Raw genomic sequence first — 6595 nt, 5'->3', positions numbered from 1 at the left:
TCGGGATTAGTAAAATCATTCCAAAAACCATGGCAACAGACGTTTGTAGGTTTATGTAACATGCCGTGTCATCTACGTCAGGTGACCTGTAAATGCGCAAACACTGTTTCCATTGCAGTTTTGCGAAATATTTCTTTTTCTAATTGCCTGATAAACCACCTCATATGAGCATAAAAACCTTTTTGCGATAAATAGGAGTTTTTGCGAAATTGACGTGTTTCCATTGGGCGTATTTTCAATTCGCAATTTCAAATTGCGCAATTTGAAGGGTAATGGAAACGCAGCTAGAGTAGCCTATGGCTTAGCAAAGAACAACAGGTAGGCCACAAATAGCCATTGTTTGTTTTAATTTTAAGAAACAGAAACACTGCAATAAACAGAAACATTTTGCATTCCTTATTTTGTTATAATGTTAAATGACAAAACAAAAACAATACTATCCAATAGTCAAAAATCATGTACAGGACAGATACCAGCTCTTTCCATCTCTGCCTTTAGGAGATGTATCTCCATCTGGACTTTATTCTGCTGCAGGTAAGCAACATTTGTTCTTTACCCAGTTCAACTCATAGCTGTCATCATCCTGGTTTGTAGCTGAGGAACATTTGCGTTTTCTTGTAGGAACGTCTTGGACTGTCTTCATTACATCCACTGGGGATCTATCTTCCTCCTCAATCACTGTAGTCAAGTCCAGGACAAGCATTTCCTCTGCAGAAGAATTTTGCTCGCATTCTTCTGAAGTCCTAGTCTCTGTAATTGTGGCCTCTCCATCTGCTTCGATGCCTTCAATGCCATGCAGAGCCTCTGATTTTTCTCCTTTTAATATCAAGTACCATATCAGTGAAATCAGCCCTCTTATATGGCTTGTTACCTGTTTGGAGGTTCTTGGCTTCAGTAAGGTCTCTCGTTGCCTTGGCTCTAAGGTTCTTCCATTGCAACATCACTTGTTTTATGGCCCTCTTTTGGCCAGACCCCATGGCATTGACATGATTGGTTATGTCCTCCCAAATGTTGACACATCAGAAGAACTGTATGCACGTTTTCGCTTTGGGAGAGATGACTTACATTGCAGATCTTGTCAGGCCAACACTCCAACACCAAACTCATAGGAGTCATGTTTTATCCGTGGAGGAACAGTGCTTAATTGCTCTGCACTTTTACGCATGTGGGACTTTCTACCAAGTAATTGGTGACAATATGGGACTAATGTGGTGAAGGCAGTAGCACTGGGCAGTCTGATCAATCAATTTGTTTCCTTTCCCAAGGATGACCAGACAGGTCAGACTAAGCATAAGATTTTTCAAATGGGGAACATGCCTACTATTGTTGCTATTGATTGTACTCATGTGCATATCCAAGCACCTTGTAAAAGGGAGTGGGAGTATGTCAGTCAAAAGGGGAGGCACAGCATCAACATCCAACTTGTGGGCAACGCTGACCTCATAATAACCAACTGTGTTGTGAAATGGCCAGGGTCTGTTCATGATGCACGTATTCTAAGAGAGAGTGCACTATACAGAGAGCTTCAATCCCACCGACCAAATGGCATAGTATTGGGAGACAGCGCATATCCACTCCTACCATGGCTAATGACCCCTTTTCCAGTAGCAAACACACCTGAGCAGGCACGCTTCAACTCCTCACATTGCAAAACAAGATGTGCCATTGAACGCTTAAATGGAGTCCTGAAGAGACGGCTTGCATGTCTTAACTACTTGCGGGTACAAACCAAGGTGGCATGTAACATAATCCTTGCCTGTACAACATCGCCACCAGGCGTCATGTCCATCTTGATGACACTTTTGATGGGCCTGAGCCTGATGTAGAACCAGAACAGCCACCAATGTTCTTACCTAATGAAGGACACACTGGACATGCAATTGGAAATGCAATTGTGAGAAATTACTTTTATTTAGGCTACTGAATGACTGAGTATATTTGTTGTTGTCATTGCCATTAATATACTGTGGAATTATAGAGCTGTGAGCAACAGTGACATTTATTTGACAGCTGATAGCTTTGAGATTTTATTTAGTTTTTTTTTTTTTTGTTTATCATATCTCATTAGATGTGACATGCTTCATATATGCTTTAAGTATGAAGAAATCAGTATAAACATTGATTTTGTGATCATTCACTTAAAAAAAAAACCTCTCTGATTTTATTTGGTTCGAAAAATCACAACTGAATCCACCCTTCTGATGGGATCAGGATAATCCTGTTTTTTTGGATCAAATAGATCCCAAACCGAGTTCAAAGTTTTGAAAAACCCAGGTTTGATCCAGATCAAATGCAAGATCGGATAACATGCTCTGATCTTAGTTCGGAATCCCTCTTTTGCTTTTGAAAAACCCATTTCCAAGATTTGATCCAATCCGTGATCCGAAATCCCACTGGATTACTTTCGAAAAACTGGGCCCAGGGCCCAGTTGTTCAAACATAATCTGTTTGGATTTCAGATATCGGGATTGGATCAAATCTTGAAAATGGGTGGACCCAATCCAATCCAATCTTGGTTTTGATCTGGATCAAATCATCACTTTGTGTTGTTCAAAGTTTTTATAAAAAAAAAATCTGAATTATATGGATCCCAACAGAAGGGTGGATTTCAGGAACAAAAAGTTAATGAAATTTAAAAAAAATGTACATTTGTGTATGTAATATACACTTTTTTTTTTATTGTTGGGTTTTCTTGATTAGTTTAACTGTTAAAGCAAGAAATTAGAAGTAGACATTAGGCTACCTATTAAACCTTTCGGGAGCCTACAGTAAAGTAAAAAAGAGATTTTGGTGCCATAAAATAATCTCCAAACAGCTGAAAATATCAAACACAAATATTATGTTTAATTTAAAGTATTTGTTTGGTATCTCCATTGTCACAATCATTAGAGATGAACCATTCAAAAGTTATTTGTGAGCATGCACAAAGATTCTTGGGTGAATGCTAAACAAAACATTTCTGAGAGAATGCAAAAGCATTGAAATGTTTTTTTCTTCTTAAATCTCATGTTTTTTCCATCAGCATGTTTTTCCGAAGAGCACTAGTAATCCAGATTTGGTAATCTGAAAAAGTGTGTATCTGGATCAGGGTGATCCAATCCAATTTTGCTTTGAAAAACCGGCACAACATTAAGATGGATTACCTGATCCAGGATAGCAAAATCAGATCAATCTGATCCAGATTAAACTTTTTGAACATCTGGGCCCTGGAGTTTATTGGCGATTTGAACTGTGAAAAGGGTATTCAATAAAACAGAGGCATCTTGACTGATAAATAATAGAGGTCCTGTATGCATTGTGCTGTATGTATCAGACGTTTGATGTGCTGTTCGTGAACGAATCAGTGTTTTTTTTATTTTTTTTTATGACACCGAATGGGTGACATTTCTGTCCCCAGGACATTATATGTATAAACATGCATGAAAATTAACTCTAAAATACGTTTTATTATTAAGCAAAGTGTCCTGCACATTAAGCTAACTGCAAATTTAATATGTATAATTAAAAACATTAATAAAACCTACCCAGAACACTAAAAAAGTATTTGTTGCATGTCCCCACTCTCTATCTCTAAACTTTACCATGAAATATAATGATTAAAATCCTTCAGAAACTGTTTTTATTTTTGCATTGTTGAGTGATTTTATATCCATGCAGGTGCCAGAAACACCCACTCATGGCATACCGCACGAGAAGGAGCGAAACACACCCGCAAACCTCTCTTTCCCCCCCTTTTTGTCTTAACTTCCCTCTTTCTCCCTTTCTCTCTCTTCTCTTTTCTCTCCTTCTTTCTCTTTCCACCTCCTTCGCTGTGAAGTACTACTAGCACATAGTAAATCTCTTCAACACAGAAATCGCATGCACACAGTCATGTACAGACACTCTCTCATACACACACATATGCACTCATTCCTGTTACCCAGTGTTCATTCCTGTTACTAAATTTCATTTATTTTCTAAAAAAAATTAAGTTAACCCACTGTTTTTATCAGTTTTGTTTGGTCCATCATTTATACAATTGTTTAATAAATAAATAAAATGATTACCTTGAGGCTTTTTTGTCACAAATATCAATTATTTGAACATACAACCAACAATTTCTTTAAAATAAACACTTTCTTGTGGGGAAAACAAAGGAATTAATTGACATGCTTTTAAACATGCTTTTTAAATGGCACGAGTTTCGGTAAGAGGACTGAAAAAACATGTGTCCATCTTCTGCTTAGAAATATTGTAAAAAAAAATAATAATAAAGTTGAGATTTACCAATACACATTTTGATAGTTAAATAGGCTATGTGTAGCCTAGTATTAGATTCAGTGTTGAAAAAAGATTTTAAAAAAAAATTCGTTTAATTTAAGAGTTTGGTGGAATGGCTTTTAAACGGATTTGACTGACTAAATGATGAAAAAGTCATTCATTTAATGTGTTGCGTTGATATTTTGTACCATCAAGAGAGAAAAAAAAATAAGGTGGGGTGTTGGGTCAACTTGCCCCAGGCGGGCATCTTTCCACATCTAACTAGGCTAATTATATTATCATGAAAAGCTACATCTTCATTTACACCATTCTCCAGGGTGAATATAGAATAACCTCTTTATACTTTGGTTCCATGTTCCCACGGTTTTCAATACAATAACACGGTTTGCTGCTGATGTTTTGTTACTTCGCTCATAAACACTAGTGACGTTGCAGCCAGTGTGCGCGTTCTCGTGGAGCTTTTCCGGTGGCGTTTCCTGTGTTTGTAAACTGACCTGGGCTGGAATAAAAGACTGAAATTGAGCAGTATTAAGGTAAGATTCATAAGCACTATGTGTATCGCTTCAATACAAATGGTTAGTGTTGTTGTTTTATCTCTCGGGATGATGTGGTCTGGTGCGCTTTTACAGGCCTCGAGAGACAGATTGGATTATAGAGAGCCATATGTACACGAAACACATTATCACACATGAACGCGTTTTAAATAAACTCCAGCTCGAACTAAAGCACACATGACTGATACGAGGCGTGCGGTGACATGTTTAGAGGGGTTCAGGTGAAAAAAGCTCACGAAAATGTAAGGATTAGTCGTGTTAGATGAGGATTGTTTGTTTGCGGGGGAGTTTTTAGTGCGAACATCAGCGCGCTGAGATGCTTTTCACATGCGTGTGTGTGTTATTCTTTCATCTGTTCTCATGCATTAGGCTACAACATGCATGGATGTCTTCGGTGTTTGCTTTTAAAACGCATAATTAAATTGTTTTGCATGTGGCAGTAGATGTAGTCGGTCTATGTTTCCCACAGCACCTCACTTTGTGGCTCTCTCCCATTAGCTGAATACTCAATCATCTCCATACTTCATGACCTGAATTAGACGTGTCAGATTAATGAGCAGGGTTGAGAAATATTGATCTCAATCCTTTGATTTACATATGCTCCCCTTTTTGAGGGGGCTTGACACGTCTAATCACGAAGAGTGTGCTCACAAGGACTCTTTTAAAGGGATAGTTCTCCCCCCCCCCCCCAAAAAAAATTCTCTCATTAATTACTCACCCTCATGTCATTCCAAACCCGTAAGAATTTAGTTCATCTGTTCCTCCATTGACAGTCTATGCAAATTTTCTGAAGAGTCTCTGTCTCTTTATATTATGAACAGATTTAATTTAAGCTTTTATTCACATGTAAACACTAATCAGTGAATGTACTGAACTGAACTAGATTGATGCACAAGAACAAACCTCATTGGTTCTTGCGGAAACTTCAAAACACAAGAATGAACCTCATTGGTTCTTGCAGAAGCTCAAACGTGCTGTGTTACACAAGAATGAACCTCATTGGTTCTTGCGGAAGCTCAAACGTGCTGCGTAACACAAGAATTAACCTCATTGGTTCTTGCGGAAGCTCAAACGTGCTGCGTAACACAAGAATGAACCTCATTGGTTCTTGCGGAAGCTCAAACGTGCTGCGTAACACAAGAATGAACCTCATTGGTTCTTACGGAAGCTCAAATGTGCTGCGTAACACAAGAATGAACCTCATTGGTTCTTGTGGAAGCTCAAACGTGCTGCGTAACACAATAATGAACCTCATTGGTTCTTGCGGAAACTCAAACGTGCTGCGTAACAAAAGAATGAACCTCATTGGTTCTTACGGAAGCTCAAATGTGCTGCGTAACACAAGAATGAACCTCATTGGTTCTTACGGAAGCTCAAATGTGCTGCGTAACACAAGAATGAACCTCATTGGTTCTTGTGGAAGCTCAAACGTGCTGCGTAACACAATAATGAACCTCATTGGTTCTTGCGGAAACTCAAACGTGCTGCGTAACAAAAGAATGAACCTCATTGGTTCTTACGGAAGCTCAAATGTGCTGCGTAACACAAGAATGAACCTCATTGGTTCTTGCGGAAACTCAAACGTGCTGCGTAACAAAAGAATGAACCTCATTGGTTCTTACGGAAGCTCAAATGTGCTGCGTAACACAATAATGAACCTCATTGGTTCTTGCGGAAACTTAAACGTGCTGCGTAACAAAAGAATGAACCTCATTGGTTCTTGCGGAAACTCAAACGTGCTGCGTAACAAAAGAATGAACCTCATTGGTTCTTGCTGAAAC

General features: G+C 38.6%; 1 protein-coding gene and 1 pseudogene across 45 annotated transcripts in view; both read left to right on the top strand.

The window, feature by feature from the left end:
* Positions 1–986: 986 nt before the first annotated feature.
* LOC311282285 (putative nuclease HARBI1) lies at positions 987–1924 on the top strand (annotated as a pseudogene). The gene has a single exon. The product of its transcript is annotated as a putative nuclease HARBI1 (transcript).
* A 2745-nt stretch (positions 1925–4669) lies between these two features.
* Positions 4670–6595, top strand: part of znf740a (zinc finger protein 740a) — a 28318-nt gene continuing 26392 nt past the window's right edge. For 22 of the 44 annotated variants that reach the window (XM_084395515.1, XM_084395520.1, XM_084395499.1 and 19 more), the window contains exon 1: positions 4683–4793. The gene's annotated coding sequence lies outside the window, so the exon portion shown is untranslated. Of the gene's footprint in view, positions 4794–6595 lie in introns of all 44 variants that reach the window. The other 22 variants (XM_084395509.1, XM_084395514.1, XM_084395498.1 and 19 more) reach the window with 3 other exon arrangements.

This window comes from Rutilus rutilus, assembly GCF_951802725.1.
Source record: "Rutilus rutilus genome assembly, chromosome: 22".
Taxonomy (NCBI): domain Eukaryota; kingdom Metazoa; phylum Chordata; class Actinopteri; order Cypriniformes; family Leuciscidae; genus Rutilus; species Rutilus rutilus.
This window is presented reverse-complemented; position numbering and strand designations above follow the sequence as displayed.